The sequence below is a fragment of the Benincasa hispida genome, chromosome 1 (genome assembly GCF_027475165.1).
Source record: "Benincasa hispida cultivar pf3 chromosome 1, pf3_genome.v1.1, whole genome shotgun sequence".
Lineage (NCBI taxonomy): Eukaryota > Viridiplantae > Streptophyta > Magnoliopsida > Cucurbitales > Cucurbitaceae > Benincasa > Benincasa hispida.
Window position 1 is genome coordinate 39,264,692 of NC_143478.1, and position 12,419 is coordinate 39,277,110.

General features: G+C 38.8%; 1 long non-coding RNA gene across 1 annotated transcript; it reads left to right on the forward strand.

Moving 5' to 3' along the window:
- Positions 1 to 262: 262 nt before the first annotated feature.
- LOC120073468 (uncharacterized) lies at positions 263 to 3,500 on the forward strand. Its single transcript, XR_016523941.1, has 2 exons — positions 263 to 457; positions 739 to 3,500. It is a non-coding gene; the product is annotated as an uncharacterized LOC120073468 (long non-coding RNA).
- The last annotated feature ends 8,919 nt before the right edge of the window (positions 3,501 to 12,419 follow it).

A 12,419-nucleotide genomic window follows, 5' to 3' on the forward strand; every position in this document is an offset into this window, starting at 1 on the left:
TCACCTTTTTTTCCCCTTTTTTATTTCCAAATTTTGTTTTTTTTAATACTTTTTTTTGTTAAGTTTTTTTACAACTACTTTTTTTAGCAAAAGAATTGGATTTGCCATTTTTGTTTTATTATCTTTTATTGACTTGCCCCCATATTTTTACAGGCTTAAGCTATTGGTAGCTTTTATCCCAATTGAAGAGCAAACTATTTTTTCTTTTGCGAATCTCCACATATTTTACCAAAAGGTGGTTTCTCTCTCTTTCTCTCTGTTTTTTTTTTTTTTTTTTTTTTTTTTTTTTTTTTTTTTTTTTTTGCAGAAATTATTTAATATGCAATTGCCGCCTTAGCTGACCTTGGAGGGGTCTAGATCATATTGACCTTAGAGAAGTTTGGATCATCTTGGCCTTAGAGAGGTCTGAATCATCTTGACCTTAGAGAGGTTTGGATCCTGTGTTGACCTTAGAAAGGTATGAATTATCTTGATCTTAGAGAGATCTGAATCATATTGACCTAGAGAGGTCTGGATCATCTTAACCTTGGAGAGGTTTGGGTCTTGTGCGTGCTCATGTTGTTTAAGGATGGTGACATTAGAAGGTTTAGTGCTCTCCATCCCTTCGGACTCAAAATATGTCCAAATGTTATGATGTTTACCATCCTTCACCCTCTCTCCCGCCACTTATTTAAGATTATGCAACTGAGACTTATTTTTGTGTGGTAAAACTTTTTTTTTTTTTTTTTTTTTTTGCAGAGCAATGGTTTACTTCACCGAACATATCTCATCTAGAAAGAAACAACTTGTAATTCTTGCAGATAGGAATCAACCTATAAACAAATGAACTTAGCTTTCATGTGGAGAAGCCATTAATTGGCCCTTTCGTAAATGTATGGTCTAATTTGGACAACGACATGACTCCACTCGAATTATTAGCGGAGGTGCCCTTGACTTAAGGAGAAAAAGTATGGATATTACAATCTTCCATTCATGATAAAACCCTTGCCCTTGATCAGGTGTTAACTCTTGGGCTTCGCTTGATTAATGATGAGAATCGTTGGAATGCCACCATAAATGTCTTTAGAGAATTTACCTTCACTGGCTGATATTGGGAATGGTTAGAGTTCGTAGTTGGCCAAAATGAACGATCTCTTCATGTCGTCTATTTATTTGGTGCGGTGACAACCTCTTTGTATACGTACGACCAAAATAGCAACGTGGTTCAAGCCTTTTATGAAGCTTGGTGTCCTTCAACCAATGCTTTTCACACTATAGTGGGTGAACTATCAATTTCTTTATAGGACCTATAGTCATTTGGCAACCTTTCGATTAGAAGGGACTTCTTTAAGGAGGTTATTCTTTGCCTTAGAAAGCTGACTGACTCACAGGACAAGAAAAGATATCTTGCAAGGACTTATGAACATCTTTTTTGGGCGTACCATTCGATAATTTGCTTGCAAAAAAAGGATCGTGCACGTCCACTAAGAATGATTCCCTAGTGACCATTAGTTCTTGGATTTCATTTTGGTTTCTAGGAGCTCGAAGATACGAAAAGCCTACTACATGGAATCAAAAGAAAGCCTCCCACTCTTGATCTACTCAAAATCCATATGGTGCAAATGCCAAGCCTTAGGACTGGTCGAGTAGAGAAAATATGTTATTCAAGGAACTTGGGATAGGAGACGATTTGAAGGATAAAACGTATTTGGCTGCATTTTCATCCTGTTAGCTGTGTCTTTTTGTATTTGTGCAAAAGAGAGTTTACCTTCGTCACGGGGGTCTTTAAGGCTGCTAGTTTGATGGCTGATGTGAAGTTATATAGCTTTGCCATTCCAGTTCTAGCCAATATTTATCATGGCTCGATGCTAATAACTGAAGCTTCCAACAAAATTGGACACATGGACTTTTATTTTCCCATGCATTATGTTCACTAGTGGCTGGCCCACTATTTTAATACCCATTACCCCATTCCAATGGATATTTGAGGTCTGTAAATGGCCAATTTTCTAGTGAAGGTGGTTCAATTTGAAGGAAATCAAACACGAGTATTTCCAAGAGAAGCATAAGGGATCATTCCAAATTCTATTTGAATTGAACACTAACAATTACAGTTTAAAACAGAAACTAACAAGTCATGCATAAACCAAAATTACAGCATGCTATACGATGATACAAGGGATAGAGGATGCATACTTTTGAAGAACCATTCTTCAAGAATCCCTTGAACAATCCAATGCGTCCATAAACAGCACACGAACACAACGAACAAACTACAACCAATAGCACGAACACAACGAACGTTCAATAGCTCCTCGAACCCAATCGAGTCTAACTCGATCCATGAATTGAGTAAGGACACCACCACAATGGTTACCTTGGTATTATCTATGTGAAAATCCAAGAGTTGTGAGCTTTGTATGATCTTGGCTTGAGGAAAAGATTGGAGGTCTACGATCGGGTAGACGATCGAGCAAGTGAAGGATAAGACACTGTCTATCGTATAGACGATGTGTTCAACCGTTTAGTAAACGGCAGCTTATCGTATAGACTTAGCCACTCAATCGTGTAGCAACGATCAGCTGAATGACTATGGTATAGTCAACTTAAGCGATCGCTTAGCCAATCGTATAGTCTTTCAATGCTATCGCTTAGTGAAACACTTTTACTTGATAACTTAATCCGTGAGAACTTTCCGAATGAAGTAACTCCTAAATTTAGGAAAACAATTTTTCTTTTATCTCACGGTTACCATAAAACTACCAATAACCTCCCACTCAATCGGTTATTAGAGAAAAAAGAAATTAATTATCATATAATTAATATATTATAAATAAATATGATAACCAACTTACCATATTATATTTATAACCTATAGTTTTAATATTTCATCTCAAGAAACATATAAAGCATAGTTATTTTTCTATTTTATGGTACTTAACGTAAATCATATTTACATTAATTCCTCCACTTGATATATCTCATACATCACACCAATTATATCATAGAATTTTCTCTTGTTAATTTGAACACTTCAAATCAACCCCAAAATATGATTCTTAACTTGAACCCATTGAGCTACCAAGGGGACTTATGAACCTGTAGCTTGAAGCTTCAATGGTATGTGAATAGCTTACTAAACTCTTTAGTCACGAGATCCACCATCCATTAACTTTCGGGCACTCCACTAAAGACCGACAACTGCACTCTTCTTAGTACAAATATATTTCTGTGTTCATATTAACCAATCAACAGTGCAATGATCCTTCACAGATCGCTCGTAAGTATAGCTGGGCCAATTTATCGTTTTGCCCTTGTAGTTACATCTAACTCTTTAAGTATCATTGATTCTTCTAATGAACAATAAGTCATAGTTCTACTATGATTGGGTCTTCTCTTCCAAAGAGAAGGTGTGGCCACTATGTTCAAGACTCGGAATCAGCCCTTAAGAGAGCAACCTAGCTACTTACCCCTGCTTCAAGGAAGGAGTGAATTTCGTCTTGTGTAAATGTGTTCCCAGCTTCCTAATTAGACAAATCCTCAAAAAGGTAGGCTTGTTGAGTTGGCAATCTGGTCATTCTTACCTATACTAATCAAACGACTGCTCTCATAGGCAGAAGTTTCCAAAACACTCTGGATTAAGGTCATGTCACCTATGATCGTTTTAGTGAGATGTAAGTATCCATTATCAATGGTGTTATATAAAGAGACTAATCATCTCGTGGTTCGGTCTTATACAAACTCTTTGTATAGGACACACTCGTTCGCATATCTCCACATGAATGGTCAGGATCAGACCATCTGTAGTAGTTCATAACACTTGTAAACCTCTATAAAACAGGTCGTATACGTAATGTCACTAGGATAAGATATCTGATGGGTGGGAAAATGAAGTAAATAAATATGCGTTCATTGTCTGTTCTCCATGTGTCGCTGGTCAAGTGTTGGACTAAAAGATATGCAATATGCGTCTAAGAGTGTATGCAATGACCATGCGTTCCTACCATAAGTTTTCTTGCTCTCTTGCCAAGTATAACGAGATCGCAAGTTTCTCGGGTGATCTGAGGTCGCTCAGGGACTTGTAGCTAAATGTTATGAAGTAATGTGTTGCGGCGAAGAATAAAAGAATATTGAAGTTAAGGGCTATGCGCTACTCCTACTCCTAATTAAACAGATTAAGCAATGGAAGTATGACTATGAGAGATAGAGACACGGCAACTGTTGATGCATAATAAGATGCATGGGAAAATAGATAAAGTGGCGGGGATGACTTCACCGCATCGATAAGCTTGATCTCAAGGGTAACCCTAGTAAATGCAAGCTATGCGATTATGCTATACACACTTGACGAAGGTGCATGTGATGCATATGCAATAGTGTCGAGAAGACTTATGTCTAAGTCTCTATTCTTGCTCATGTGCTCCCACACATAAACGAGATGACCGCATACCATCATATCCTACTTCTGGACGCATACGATGTGACCGCATACTTTCTTATCCTATCTTTAGGGTGCATCCACTGTATAATAGCAAACGAACTTATTCCTAAGCTTCTATTCTTGCTTATGCATTCCAATCTGACTCTCTCAAGCCTAGATTTGGTTTTTAGACTACTCTCTCAAGTATGCCTAAATGGTGAATGATGCGCTCATAAGACAAGGTAATCACATAAAGCATGGTTGACATAAGATTATTCCTATCTTTAGAAACACTGCTTACTTTGCTTAATGCGTTCAACTACTTACCCTCTCGGGCAATTAGTCGTTGTTGATTCTGCTCATAGACAAGCGTTACTACAGCTTAACACTAATCAAATAGGATTTTCTCACAATACTCGCATAATGCATACCTCTCGGTGGTTTGCTACATGCTTCATATGTCTATGTCGCATGATTAAGTATGCAATACTCTAGAAATCTTACTCAGTCGTGCAATGAAAGTAAAGAAAGATAAGAAAAGGTAAATGAAGATGGAATCGAAGGAAGTAGAGAAATGCATTGATCACAAAATGTATTAATCTCTTGAGCCACAATGTAATATAATACAAAGATAGAAGAGATATGGAGGGCTAGATGGGCAATGTCTTGCTTCCATCAGATGTGTGTTAAGGTTGCCGATGGTGCCATGGATGGGCGGTGGAGTAGTCTCTCTCCAGATCTATCTCCGGCAAGGCTCTGGTCATCACTCGGAAAGGTTGAAGGAATGAAGAACTCTCAAGAATATCTTCTCACGCTTTCATCTGGATCACAAGGATCTGCCCTAAGGCAGAAGCTCGGATCGTTTTAAGTTGTGCTCTAAGGCTTCTATTTATAGAGCTCGATCGCCGACAGTATTAATGGTCTTTCTTTGAAATTCTACAGCTAACAGTGTGATGGACCTGCTCTGAATCTCTACTGCTAACGGCGTGGTAGGTGAAATGTCAACATTGCCTTTTGATACTCCCGAGGTATGCGTTCATATTTGGTTTCTGAAGTATCAATGCATTCCACCACCCTTGCATTCATCCCTCTATTATGGTTATTACTCTGTAGCCGCAACCTTTATGCGATGGACGCATGCGGTTAATGGCCGCAACATCCATGCATCGAACGTATGCGATCGCCTCTACGATGGCAAGATTCACCGCATGCGATCGATTCCTGCGTTAGCTACAAAAATAGACAATTGGACGTAAAATAACGCATAATAGTGGGTTAGCCGAGATTTTCAATGCTGACCGACGCAAGCTCACTTTCTCATGAATTCTTAGTGCAATCACCGCATATTCTACTTAACAGCCCTCATAATTCTAAATAAAAGGCTTATAATAACGTACATTTTTTCCCTTCATCACACCCCCAAACTTATAATCATGCTTGTCCTCAAGCATGCTTTATACTTAGGAAATTCATAATTCACCCTCCGGCTTTCCTTTGTGATGACCAGCCTCTAAGACTATAATTTACTCATATACCTCTAACCTTGGCAGCAACGATCTCCTAAACTTTGGCGACTTCTTCAAAGAGATCTTTTCTAATCTTAAATCCAGCAAGCCTCTGCTCAAAAAACTTTTTACTCATGTCCCACAACTTTGCTTTTAGCTTTTAACAATGTGTTCGTTTAAAAGAATTCAAGCTCTGTGTCATGGTTACGCTCTTCGTTTTGGCTTGCCCCCATGTGTGTCATGCGGACAGCCAATCTCGGTTGTGTGCCATATTCAACTTTACTCTTACCTTGGCTTAATTTGGGCAGAGGAGTTGCACTTATGCATTGATCTTGGCCACTTACTTTCGTTTTGGCTTACCTGCACGGGTGTCATACAAAGTATTCAACTACGGGTAAGTGTCTTTCACAACTTAACTCTTATCAGCTTGAGTTTCCCTTTTGGTTGACAATGAAGTTTTTATTCCCGAATATTTTTTATAAATAGCATCACAATGTGATAAACGCATTTTTCCGGGACCGCTGCCACCCCCAAACTTAGAGATTGGCAGCACTATCCTCGAAAAGCTAAAGACAAACTCATCAAGAATGCGGTAACAATTGTTTGAGCAGGGGTTTACACATAACAATACTTAGACTGTCAAACCTCGAAGGAGCTATTAAAAGCGAGGTGAGCCTTGTGATATTTAGTTAGCGGATGTAGTGAATTATATGTACCATCATAGATGCAACGCAAAGGTAGACAGTCGGACAAAAGAGAATTTCAAAAGGATAATGCATAAATGATAACAAGAAAAGAACCTTCGAGTAGAATAACACTTGCGACCATGCCTTAGAATTCATGCGTCAAAGCCATACGTTGTATGATGGAGAGGATTCTTCCGTTGTAACAGCGCACCGAGGAGAATTATTGTCGCACCTATAAAGAGCAAACGCACCACATCCAAGAAAGCAGCCGCATATCCAAAATAATAATGAAAATAAACTAAACTAGAAAAGCATGGTAAAGATAGAGTAGAAGACATCCCTGGAGAAATTTAAGTGAGCCACCGCAAGAAGTCTTCCATGTAGGAGATTAATCTCAACTGCTTAGGTCGAGAGGCTCGCCCTGACCATTGAAACTTCCGGTAATTGTTGGACGCATGTTGGTCGGCACGCGTTTATAACTGCCTTCAGCTCATGCGACTGATTGCCTTTCTATCTTGGGGTCAATACTGGCTTTCGGCACATCGCCTACACTTCAAATATTGTTGCAACTTGGTCGCACAAGCTACAATACTCCCAAGATAAAAAGGTTGCCTGCGAAAACAAAAAACTCAACAAACTATTAGCTGCCAAGTCCCTGACAACGGCACCAAAAACTTGATGGGTGGGAAAATGGAGTAAATAAATATGCGTTCATTGTTCGTTCTCCATGCGTCGCTGGTCATGCATTGGACTAAAAGATATGCAATATGCATTTAAGAGTGTATGCAATGACCATGTGTTCCTACCACAAGTTTTCTTGCTCTCTCACCAAGTATAACGAGATCACAAGTTTCTCGGGTGATCCAAGGTCGAACTCAAGGACTTGTAGCTAAATGTTATGAAGTAATGAGTTGCAGCGAAGAATAAAAGAATATTGAAATTAAGGGCTATGCGCTACTCCTACTCCTAACTAAACAAATTAAGCAATGGAAGTATGACTATGAGAGGTAGAGACACAGCAACTGTTGACGCGTAATAAGATGCATGGGAAAATAGATAAAGTGGCAGGGATGACTTCACCGCATCGATGCTTGATCGCAAGGGTAACCCCAGTCAACGCAAAGCTATGCGATTATTCTATACACATTTTACGAAGATGCATGTGATGCATATGCGATAGTGTCGAGAGAACTTATGTCTAAGTCTCTATTCTTGCTCGCGTGCTCCCACACATAAACAAGATGACCGCATACCATCGTATCCTACTTCTAGACGCATGCGATGTGATCGCATACTTTCTTATCCTATCTTTAGAGTGTATGCACTGTGTAATAGCAAACAGAACTTATTCCTAAGCTTCTATTCTTGCTTATGGGTTCCAATCTGACTCTCTCAAGCCTAGATTTGGTTTTTAGACTACTCTTTCAAGTATGCCTAAATGGTGAATGATGCGCTCATAAGACAAGGTAATCACATAAAGCATGGTTGACATAAAATTATTCCTATCTCTAGGAACACTGCTTACTTTGCTTAATGCGTTCAACTACTTACCCTCTCGAGTAGTTAGTCGCTGCTGATTCTGCTCATAGACAAGCGTTACTACAGCCTAACACTAAGCAAATAGGATTTTCTCACAATACTCACACAACGCACACCTCTCGGGGGTTTGCTACATACTTCATATGTCTATGCCGCATGATTAAGTATGCGATACTCTAGAAATCTTACTTAATCGTGCAATGAAAGTAAATAAAGATAAGAAGAGATAAATGAAGATGGAATCGAAGGAAGTAGAGAAATGCATTGATCACAAAATGTATTAATCTCTTAAGCTACAATGTAATACAATACAGAGATAGAAGAGATATAAAGGGCCAGATGGGCAACGTCTTGCTTCTATCAGATGTGTGTCAAGGCTGTCGATGGTGCCATGGATGGGCGATGGAATAGTCTCTCTCGAGATCTATCTCCGACGAGGCTCCAGTCGTCACTCGGAATGGTTGAAGGAATGAAGAACTCTCAAGAATATCTTCTCACGCTTTCGTCTGGATTACAAGGATCTGCCCTAAGGCAGAAGCTCGGATCGCTTCAAGTTGTGCTCTAAGGCTTCTATTTATAGAGCTCGATCGCCGACAGCATTAATGGTCCTTCTCTGAAGTTCTGCAGCTAACGACATGATGGACCTGCTTTGAATCTCTACTACTAATGGCGTGGTAGGTGAAATGTCACCATCGCCTTTTGATACTCCCGAGGTATGTATTCATGCTTGGTTTCCAAAGTACCAACGCATTCCACCACCCTTGCGTTCATCCCTCTATTATGGTTATTACTCTGTAGCCGCAACCTCTATGCGATGGATGCATGCGGTTAATGGCCGCTACATCTATGCGTAGAACGTATGCGATCGCCTCTGCAATGGCGAGATTCACCGCATGCGATCAATTCCTGCGTTAGCTACAAAAATAGACATTTGGACGTAAAATAACGCATAATAGTGGGTTAGCCGAGATTTTCATTGCAGACCGACGCAAGCTCACTTCCTCATGAATTCTTAGTGCAATCACCACATATTCTACTTAACAACCCTCATAATTCTAAATAAATGGCCTATAATAACGTACATTTCTACCCGTCATCAGTATCCCTCCTTTATCCTTATAATACACACCTTTTAGGTTATTACTTAAGGCATGATCCACTTGTATATCTCATATACATGCTTAAGTTTACATATAATAATCACAGATCTTAGTTTATTGGATATGAGTAATTGCAAATAAAATAACTCTTATTTTATAATATTTACTAACTACGAGACTCCAGGAGAATTAGGACACCCATCCCCACACAATTTACTTTGGAGAATCTGAAGTGTGAGAATTTATCCATAAAGGAGAAAACATTCAGTGGCACGTGAATTCTCATAACCGGAATAGGCATAAACATATGATTGATGATTTCAACAATCTTGCCGACTTTTTATTATGCGATCATGCTATGTATCGTCTCAATATGGGAATATTTTGATTATAGAATCATACATCTCTTATCGATTTGGTTGGCAGTTCGGATTTTATCAATATTGAGGTTAATGCCCAAAATCTCATAGAGTCCTATAATTTGTAATTGTAATGTACAAACATTTTATTTATGTAATAAAATATCTGATGTTTTATTTTAAAATAGTTGCATTAACCACAAACCAATAAACTAACATCCAGTCTTGTCTTGTAGCTTAAACATGTATGTGGAGAGTGAAGGAACTCTTATTCAAGAGTACCTATGAGCGGAAGCGGATCTTTCTAATTCGTTATGACAAAATTTCCACATATACATTCAAACATACAGATATACATTCACAATGCTAAATTACTAGCATGCTTAAAGGAACAATAAACTAGAGACCGAGAGATCATACCAATTGAAGATTTTTTCTTTGCAGCAAATCTCACTTTCGCTGGAACGGCAAGCTATCGTTCAGCAAATCCCAATCATCTACCTCGAATAGTCTCCACACGAATAAAAGGAAATGGGGACGACACCACCACTTAGAGCCCTCAGTATTCTCGGAGTGAGAATCCAAAGGATGAGCTTTGTTCGGATTTGGTAGAGGGGAGGAGGTAAAGAAATTGTATACAATGATCAAGCAAGTGGGAGAAAGACTCGTCTATCGTATAGACAAAATGTTTGATCGTTTAGGTGAAGTATACGATTGTGTAGAAAAAGGTAAGTGATCATCTAAACGATTGTGTAGGAAAAGCTAAGTGATCGTCTATATGATCGTTTAGTAAATACCAGGTGCTAAACGATCACTTAGAAAAAGGTAAGCAATCGTTTAGTAAATACCGTGTGCGGGTGTAAGCGTTAAGCGATTGCTCAGCATTATCGTATAGGTAAGCGATCGTTCAGCACTATCGTATAGACTCTGATTTTTACTAAGCGATGACACACTTCAACACTATGTCACGCATCCAATGCTTAACACACCATGAGCTATTTAAGCGTCTCAAGCGATTCTTCAACTTACTCATCCGTTATGAAAACAGAAGGGACGCCAACCTATTATCCCTTAACCGTCCAATTAATAGACAATGAATATAATCACATTATATTCATAACCTGTGGATTAATATCATACATTAACCATAGTATTTTTCCTTAACTAGATATAAATCATATTTATATCCAATTTTCTCCAAATTAATATATCTCATACATAAAGTTAATTATATCATATATAATTAACCAGTTCAATCATATCACGTATAATCGAACTCCCTTTTGTCAATTTAAACATTTCAAACTGACCCAAAAAGACCGATAGTTTAATTAATGTATCCAAGCTACCAAGAGGACCTTATGAACCTATGGCTCAAAGCTCCAACGGTACATGGATAACTGACTAAACTCTTTAGCCACGATATCCACCACCCATTAACTGCCAGGCAATCCACTAAAGACCGACAGTTGAACTCTTCTTACCATAGATATATTTCAATGTCCATTGGATATAACCAATCATCAGTACAATGACCCTTCACAGATGCTCGTAAGTACAGTTGGACCAATTTACCATTTTGCCCCTATAGTTACATCTTACTCCTTAAGTACCACTGATCCCTCTAATGAACTATACAACATAGTCCTACTATGTGTGAACACCTCTCGAGCCATGGGAAGGTGTTTGGCACCATTCAAGCCCCGAGATCAACCTTTAAGAGAGCAATCTCTCTACTTACCCCTACTTCGAGGAAAGAGTGAACTCCATCTTGTGAAGCTGAGTTCCCAGCTCCCAAATCAGACGAATCCTCAAAGTGGTAGGTTTGAGTCGGCGCTCTGGCCACTCACACCCATACAAATCAAAGAACTGCCCTCAATGGCAGAAGTTCCCAACTCACTCAGGATTGAGGTCATGTTACCTATGGTCATCCTAGTGAAGTGAAGTTTCTGTCATGAACGGAGTTATATGACGAGACGTTAAAGCTTCGTGGTCAGGTCTTATACAAACTCTTTGTATAGGACGCCCCTACTCACATGTCCCCTACACGAATGATCAGGATCAGACCATCTGTGACAAGTCACAACACTTGTAATTATTCCACAAAGCGGGCTGCGTCCATAGCGTTACCAAGATAAGTTTTCTCTTCTATATCCATATACTACAGACCATTTTGGTTGTCACTTAAAACATGATCCACTTGTATGTCACTACATACATGCTTAAGTTACATAAAGACAACCAAGGATATTAAATTTATTGGTTTGTGGTAAAATAAAACATCTAAATGTGCAAATTCAAGAAGTGAAGTAAATATCATATATATTATACATCACAAGCGTTCGTACAAAACTGTTTACAAACTATAGGACACGAGACTTTAGGGCACAAACCCTAACAGAGACAAGGGTGGATCACGTTTAAGTGATAACCTAAATAGTCTGTAGTAGATGGATTAGGCTGGATATCTTTTCCTGGTAACACTACGAGTATGGCCCGCTTTGTAGGTGTTACAATTGTTGTAAAGTTTTACAAATGATTCGATCCTAATCATTCATGTGAAGACATGTAAGCGGGGATATTCTATTCAAAGGAGTTTGTATAAGACCGGACTACAAAATGTTTAGTCTCATTATATAACGTCATTCATAATAGAGACTTACATTTCACCAGGATGACCATAGGTAATATGACCTGAATTTTGAGTGAGTTGTGAACTATTGCCTATGGGGGCGGTCCTTTGATTTGTATTGGTGAGAGTGGCCAAATCGTCTACTCAACAAGCGATTCGTCTGACTGGGAAGCTGGGAACATAGCTACACAAGAAGGAA